This window comes from Panulirus ornatus, chromosome 15 (assembly GCF_036320965.1).
Source record: "Panulirus ornatus isolate Po-2019 chromosome 15, ASM3632096v1, whole genome shotgun sequence".
Classification (NCBI taxonomy): domain Eukaryota; kingdom Metazoa; phylum Arthropoda; class Malacostraca; order Decapoda; family Palinuridae; genus Panulirus; species Panulirus ornatus.
The window spans coordinates 4550774-4558674 of record NC_092238.1 but is presented as its reverse complement, the minus strand read 5'-3'; the positions used below and the strand labels follow the sequence as shown (position 1 = coordinate 4558674).

The 7901-nt window shown below is 51.4% G+C and overlaps 1 long non-coding RNA gene across 1 annotated transcript; it reads left to right on the top strand.

The window, feature by feature from the left end:
- The first annotated feature begins 4266 nt into the window (after window positions 1–4266).
- On the top strand, window positions 4267–7037 carry LOC139753588 (uncharacterized). Its single transcript, XR_011713729.1, has 3 exons — window positions 4267–4374; window positions 4521–5359; window positions 5391–7037. It is a non-coding gene; the product is annotated as an uncharacterized lncRNA (long non-coding RNA).
- Window positions 7038–7901: the final 864 nt, after the last annotated feature.

The following is a 7901-nucleotide window of genomic DNA, read 5'->3' as shown; positions in this document are numbered from 1 at the left end:
ATGTCCTTCTCTCTGAACTAGGTATTACCAATCAACAACTCGTTTTCTCTTTTCGTTTCAGTACAAGACTCGACAAGGCCCTTCCTGCTCAAGGTAAGACTTCATCTCTCTCTCTCTCTCTCTCTCTCTCTCTCTCTCTCTCTCTCTCTCTCTCTCTCTCTCTCTCTCTCTCTCTCTCTCTCTAACCTGTGGGCGTTACCTGGACCCCACTCAACCCCCCCCCCCCACCACCACGTTTCCTCCCCTTCTTCACTTGACCTGAGGCGCGGCACGCGTCCTCCTCTGACCCCTTCCACCCCACCCACCTTCCCTCTGTTCTCTGTAACCCTACGTGACCTCAAATAGCCTTCCCGGCTGACCCCGGGACATCTGGTAGTGAGGTCAGGACGAGAATAGCACCCGGAGCATGGCGGTGGTGTTTGTGCTTGGCATCCGCACACACAAAGAGGAGATTATTTCAGGAAGTCACCAGAGGGGGAGGACGGGTCAAGGATGCGACACGAATCGTTTCTTCAGCTAGGACATTCGTGCGCGAAGGCACCACACGAATGGTCTGTTTAGTTTGGACATTCGTATTTACTGAGAGGGCGTCGTCTCTCTCAGACCAAGCGGAGTGCATGGGGTATCTTGACAAAGATGAACAAGAGCGACAGTACTGGACTGTTTATGTCACGGAACGCCTTGAGTCTGTGCCACAGCATGTCTTGAGTCTGTGCCACAGCAGTGGAGGCAGGTGTGTGAGTGCAGTGGAGGCAGGTGTGGGAGCATGGTGGAGGCAGGTGTGTGATGTAGTGGAGGCAGGTGTGGGATGTGGTAAAGGCAGGTGTGGGAGCATGGTGGAGGCAGGTGTGTGATGTAGTGGAGGCAGGTGTGGGATGTGGTAAAGGCAGGTGTGGGAGCATGGTGGAGGCAGGTGTGTGATGTAGTGGAGGCAGGTGTGTGATGTAGTGGAGGCAGGTGTGGGATGTGGTAAAGGCAGGTGTGGGAGCATGGTGGAGGCAGGTGTGTGATGTAGTGGAGGCAGGTGTGGGAGCATGGTGGAGGCAGGTGTGTGATGTAGTGGAGGCAGGTGTGTGATGTAGTGGAGGCAGGTGTGGGAGCATGGTGGAGGCAGGTGTGTGATGTAGTGGAGGCAGGTGTGGGATGTGGTAAAGGCAGGTGTGGGATGTGGTAAAGGCAGGTGTGGGAGCATGGTGGAGGCAGGTGTGTGATGTAGTGGAGGCAGGTGTGGGATGTAGTGGAGACAGATGTGTGTGTGTAGTGGATCAGGTGTGTGAGTGTAGTGTAGGCAGGTGTGGGAATGTAGTGAAGGCAGGTGTGGGATGTGGTGGAGGCAGGTGTGGGAGCATGGTGGAGGCAGGTGTGTGATGTAGTGGAGGCAGGTGTGTGATGTAGTGGAGGCAGGTGTGTGAGTGCAGTGGAGGCAGGTGTGGGATGTAGTGGAGACAGATGTGTGTGTGTAGTGGATCAGGTGTGTGAGTGTAGTGTAGGCAGGTGTGGGAATGTAGTGAAGGCAGGTGTGGGATGGGGTAAAGGCAGGTGTGGGATGTGGTAAAGGCAGGTGTGGGATGTGGTAAAGGCAGGTGTGGGATGTAGTGGAGGCAGGTGTGTGATGTAGTGGAGGCAGGTGTGTGAGTGTAGTGTAGGCAGGTGTGGGAATGTAGTGAAGGCAGGTGTGGGATGTAGTGGAGGCAGGTGTGGGATGTGGTGGAGCAGGTGTGTGAGTGAAGTGGAGGCAGGTGTGGGAGCATGGTGGAGGCAGGTGTGGGATGTGGTAGAAGTAGGTGTGGAGGTGTAGTGGAGGCAGGTGTGTGATGTAGTGGAGACATGTGTGATGTAGTGGAGGCAGGTGTGTGATGTAGTGGAGGCAGATGTGTGTTGTAGTGGAGGCAGGTGTGGGATGTAGTGGAGGCAGGTGTGTGAGTGCAGTGGAGGCAGGTGTGGGATGTGGTAAAGGCAGGTGTGGGAGCATGGTGGAGGCAGGTGTGGAATGTGGTGGAGCAGGTGTGTGAGTGAAGTGGAGGCAGGTGTGGGAGCATGGTGGAGGCAGGTGTGAGTGTAGTGGAGGCAGGTGTGGGATGTGGTAAAGGCAGGTGTGGGATGTGGTAAAGGCAGGTGTGGGATGTGGTAAAGGCAGGTGTGGGATGTGGTAAAGGCAGGTGTGGGATGTAGTGGAGGCAGGTGTGTGATGTAGTGGAGGCAGGTGTGGGAGCATGGTGGAGGCAGGTGTGTGATGTAGTGGAGGCAGGTGTGTGATGTAGTGGAGGCAGGTGTGTGATGTAGTGGAGGCAGGTGTGTGATGTAGTGGAGGCAGGTGTGTGATGTAGTGGAGGCAGGTGTGGGAGCATGGTGGAGGCAGGTGTGTGATGTAGTGGAGGCAGGTGTGGGATGTGGTAAAGGCAGGTGTGGGATGTAGTGGAGGCAGGTGTGTGATGTAGTGGAGGCAGGTGTGGGAGCATGGTGGAGGCAGGTGTGTGATGTAGTGGAGGCAGGTGTGTGATGTAGTGGAGGCAGGTGTGTGATGTAGTGGAGGCAGGTGTGTGATGTAGTGGAGGCAGGTGTGTGAGTGCAGTGGAGGCAGGTGTGTGATGTAGTGGAGACAGATGTGTGTGTGTAGTGGATCAGGTGTGTGAGTGTAGTGGAGGCAGGTGTGGGAATGTAGTGGAGGCAGGTGTGGGATGTAGTGGAGGCAGGTGTGTGATGTAGTGGAGACAGGTGTGTGATGTAGTGGAGGCAGGTGTGTGATGTAGTGGAGGCAGGTGTGTGATGTAGTGGAGGCAGGTGTGTGATGTAGTGGAGACATGTGTGATGTAGTGGAGGCAGGTGTGTGATGTAGTGGAGGCAGATGTGTGTTGTAGTGGAGGCAGGTGTGGGAGCATGGTGGAGGCAGGTGTGGGAGCATGGTGGAGGCAGGTGTGTGATGTAGTGGAGGCAGGTGTGGGATGTGGTAAAGGCAGGTGTGGGATGTAGTGGAGGCAGGTGTGGGATGTGGTAAAGGCAGGTGTGGGAGCATGGTGGAGGCAGGTGTGGGAGCATGGTGGAGGCAGGTGTGTGATGTAGTGGAGGCAGGTGTGTGATGTAGTGGAGGCAGGTGTGTGATGTAGTGGAGGCAGGTGTGGGATGTGGTAAAGGCAGGTGTGGGATGTAGTGGAGGCAGGTGTGTGATGTAGTGGAGGCAGGTGTGAGTGTAGTGGAGGCAGGTGTGGGATGGGGTGGAGGCAGGTGTGGAATGTGGTGGAGCAGGTGTGTGAGTGAAGTGGAGGCAGGTGTGGGAGCATGGTGGAGGCAGGTGTGAGTGTAGTGGAGGCAGGTGTGGGAGCATGGTGGAGGCAGGTGTGGGAGCATGGTGGAGGCAGGTGTGTGATGTAGTGGAGGCAGGTGTGAGTGTAGTGGAGGCAGGTGTGTGATGTAGTGGAGGCAGGTGTGGGAGCATGGTGGAGGCAGGTGTGTGATGTAGTGGAGGCAGATGTGTGTTGTAGTGGAGGCAGGTGTGGGATGTAGTGGAGGCAGGTGTGTGAGTGCAGTGGAGGCAGGTGTGGGAGCATAGTGGAGGCAGGTGTGGAGGTGAGGTGGGGGCAGGTGTTCGGAGGACGGAGGGCAGGCCGGAGTTCACGGGTGGTGTGACCCCGCACCGAGGCGGGCCGCCCCTCAGCCTCATTGTGCCAAAAGACTGATGCTTAGGCAGCGTTCCGTGGAGGGACGCGCCGCGACCCCGGGGATAATCGTTTAGAGAGAGTCCCGTGGGGCGTGCAGATGTCGGCCAGCTGTGTCCTAGGCCAGCACGCGCCCCTGCCACGAGCTGCGCACCCCGCCTGCCGCGCTCAGCAATCAGGCTCCGGGAGGAGAGATGACGGTGCCGATGTCTGCGGTTGCGACGTGCATTACTCCCGCGGTGAGATTCGCCTTGGCAGACGGAGTCGCAGACGAGGGAATGTTGATTCAAGTCTCGCGAGTCCGTTATAGCGAGGGCGGTGCGTGGTAATGGTGGGTGGCCACCTGGTCGTAGAGGCTGGTCGGTGGCTCACCTGACGCGTGCCGCCACATGCCGGCCACCTGCGTCCGCCGCGGCCCCGCCATTGGTCAATTCAACCCTCTCCGCCGCCGCTCATTGGCCGGGCGGGAGCGTCCGTCCCACTGCCTCTCCCGGGTTGGCTGGAGCGGCGCGTGGCAGGTTGTTTACCGCGTTCTGATTGGCCCCTGACACGCGTGGAGGGTGCACCTGCCGGTGACCGGTGTATATATAGCCCCGAAACGTCTGTGGAAATCACTACAGCTTCAGCTCGTAGGCGAGGAGTCGCCTGTGCTGCAGCAGGGACGCCCCTCGCCGTGTCCTGTGGCACCGCCCTCGCATCCTGCGCCGCCGTCCTCAGCTCGGTAAGTACTCGCTAACATCAGCTCTCGTGACGGTGATTTGCTATTTTGAAGTGATTTTTTTTTTTTTCGACATACCAGACGGTGAAAAGTCTGTCAGATCTGTACTTTAGAGAGTCTGTCTATTCATGGTGTCCTCTGTTTTGCAGACCTCTCTCTCTCTGTCCCCGTCCAGCGGAGGCCGAGCTTAGAGCGACACCAAACCCTAGTCAGCTGACGTCACCCAGGCGCCAGCCTCCCACCGACCGACTCTCGAGAAGGAGAGTCGCTCGACTCACCTAGTCAAGCAACTAGTCTGCCTCCGTCACCCAGGAGTACCTCGGGCTTCAAGGAACTCAACTTACCTGCCTGCCAGCCCACAGCCCTCAAGGAAGCAGCTCCCACCTTTTTGAACTACCTAGTCGCCCTTCGAGGCTTAGATCTCAGACGTCAGGTCCGCCGCCAGTGTTCGAGGATTTGGGGTGTCGAGTGTGAACTCTCTTGCGTCTTCAGGAGTTGAGGAATGAGTAATGCCACCAAGACCACCATCTGTAGTAAGACCTCCAGGGTTTGTACGAAGACCTTCCTCGCCCTGCCTCTGGTGTTGATCGAAGCGGTCCAACCTTACTTTAGTCGCCTACCAACTGGTCTGGTCTCTCCCTCTCTCTCTCTCTCACCCCCAAGTCACCCACACCGTTTAGTCACCGGAGGAGGGGGGGGGGGGTAGACCAGCGCTTGTAGTCACCCGTTGACTCATCGTAGTCGCAGTAGATTGATTAAGGTACCTGAGTGAGTACGTCACTTCAAGGTCAACGACCTTCAAGGAGGTAGTCACACCGCCCCCATCTAGTCGATTCATTTAGAAGTAACAGGACGAGTCTTCCCTCCGAACTCCAGCCAAAGCATCGTATCCAAAGGTTCCTGCAGCTGCAGGGGTGTTGCACAAAGGTCCTGCAGCTGCAGGGGTGTTGCACAAAGGTTCCTGCAGCTGCAGGGGTGTTGCACAAAGGTTCCTGCAGCTGCAGGGGTGTTGCACAAAGTATTATATACCAATTCTTTAGATTTACTTTAGGTAACATCTTTTTCCAGCCAGTATTAAGAGTATTATGTTTGCTCCAGTATTATTGTCAACAGTACCAGTTTTTGCTAAATTTAAGCATCTTGACAACTTCAGTATTATTACTTTTTAATGTTTATTTTGCTCCAGCTTAAGCTTTGGGATTTCAGAGTATTTCAGCCTCAGCTTTGCAGCTTCCAGCTTTCCTCGATCTCTCCAGTTTAGCAGAATTACACCAGATGGATAGTATAATAATCTCCTAGTCATTACGAGCTAACTAACTAGAGTCTGATCGTTAGTGTGGTTTAGTTGTTCACGCAGTAAACTGTATTATAGGTTGTACTGTCGTTTTCTTCACTGTTAACAGTATTATATTGAGAGTCTTTCAGGATTACCATAACATACCCTTTTTTTTTTGTTTTCCAACTGTTGTCACGAGACGTTTTAAGCTCGCACGATTCGCACTTATATAGATTTTTTGCACTCGCCCTAGATTCAGTTTGCACCATTTGTTGTTTTCTCAAATGCACGAAAGATCTCATTAGCTGTAAGTTGAGCTTAAAGTCTTACAGTACCTTAGGAAAGATCTCATCACCATGTATCACCACCACTCAAGAAACTGTCAGTATTTGCACCAGAGTTGTATATTCTAGATGTACTCTGTCTCTCTGTTTCTACTCTTTCTCCCTCTCTATCTCAAACTTGAATCTTACAGCACCCCACCAAAGATTTCATTGATAAGTAACAGTAATTTGCAGCTTTTACCAAAGATTGCCACTTGTAACATTGACTTGAAGAAAAAGATCGGTAAAAAAAAAAAAAATAATTGAGTAGTGTAGCAGGGTAATTTTTTTCTTAAGTTTTTTCTTTTTTTAAGTAGTCCTTTGATTAAGAACTTGTTACCAAAGACTTCAGAATAAAAAAGAAAGAAAAAAAACTCAAAAAAATAATCATATTTATACAAAAACTGTAAACCAAATATGTCCCTAGTCAGCTCCACTAGTTCTCACAAGTCTCCAAGGCTGACTTATCAAGGAGGCCGCCACTAGTCAATGTTCGTACTTGTTAAGTTCACAGCTGCAGTCTGTGTGTGTGTGTGTGTGTGTCTGCGTGTGTGTAGGATGCATTAAGTATAGTAATGTATACATCACTCGTGTATACTGTCAGCTGCATGTCACTGCCCAGGTTGGCCAGGATGTTGCTGACTTAGTCAGTCAGTCAGCCAGTTGGTCGAGTTGGCCAGCATGTTGCTGACTCAAGTCAGTCAGTCATGTGGTCAACTTGGCCAGGATGAGTTGCTGGCGTCGTCAGTCACCTGGTCACGGTAGCGTTTTAAGTGTCATAAGTTTTTCTCTTTGTTATTCACTGTAGTGGTCGTCCTCATCTGCTTCTGCTTTCCCTGCATGACTATGAGGGTCATGCAATCACTCCCTTTTTTTTTTAGGTAGACGTCAGGAATTATGTATACACTTTTGTAAACCCCGGAGTATATGTTCTCAATAGATCTCTAGTCAAAGATGTATATCTACACATATGTATATTTTTTGTACTGTAATATATTATATATATATATATATTTTTTGTAAAAAAAAAACTAAGAAATTTTATTTTGGTAATAAAATGTCTTTAAAGGCCATTTGAAGTTTTTGTCTCGTCATATGTGATCATGTCTATGATTCCTTAAAAATTCAGACGAATTAAAAAACCTAAAGAAATTCTGCCAGAAGTAACAAGCGAATTGGTAGTTTAGAGCAGAGGAGACGCATAAAGCCATATTGTAGATAGAGCTATACTTCTGGTTCACAAAGAAGTGTTAGACTCGCATAAGGACATATTCTCATAACGACGTACTCGCATTTCGACTTAAACCGGTCCATTTAGCAAAACCATGAGCCCCTTCTTGTCCCTCCACTGGTAGACGTAAGGTGGAAAATCCCTGAAGATCTGGTAGAACTATCGTCTCTCACTCAGTAGAGGATCCCTCTAGTCTACACCGGATGTGGGTTAGGACTACCTGTTTCCTCCCTCCTGGCGAGGGGAAGGGAGTTCCTGCCGTGGCTGCTGGAGGAGGTTGTTTGTCTTATACTTTCTCCAAACATTGTCCAAAAAGGAAATCTTTTTTTTTTTCAAACTACCGAGAGAGAGACTCTCTCTCTCTCTCTCTCTCTCTCTCTCTCTCTCTCTCTCTCTCTCTCTCTCTCTCTCTCTCTCTCTCTCTCTCTCTCTCGCAGACGTTAAGACGCTGGTAGCGACGTCTTAAAACAGGGAATGGGGGTGGAGGGAGAAGGGGTTCTTTTAAGAAAGGAAAGAAAAAGAAAATGATTGAAACGAGGAAGGAACCCGAAGGAAAGAATGCAGTCCCCTTACCTTTGGAGAAAGGAGATCAAGACTTAGAAGAAAAGGAATTTTGACTTTACAGTTCAGTGGTATGTTCTCAGCTCAAGCATTTCACCCAGTGTTGGTCAGCCTATTTGATGAAATGAGACTTGGAGGA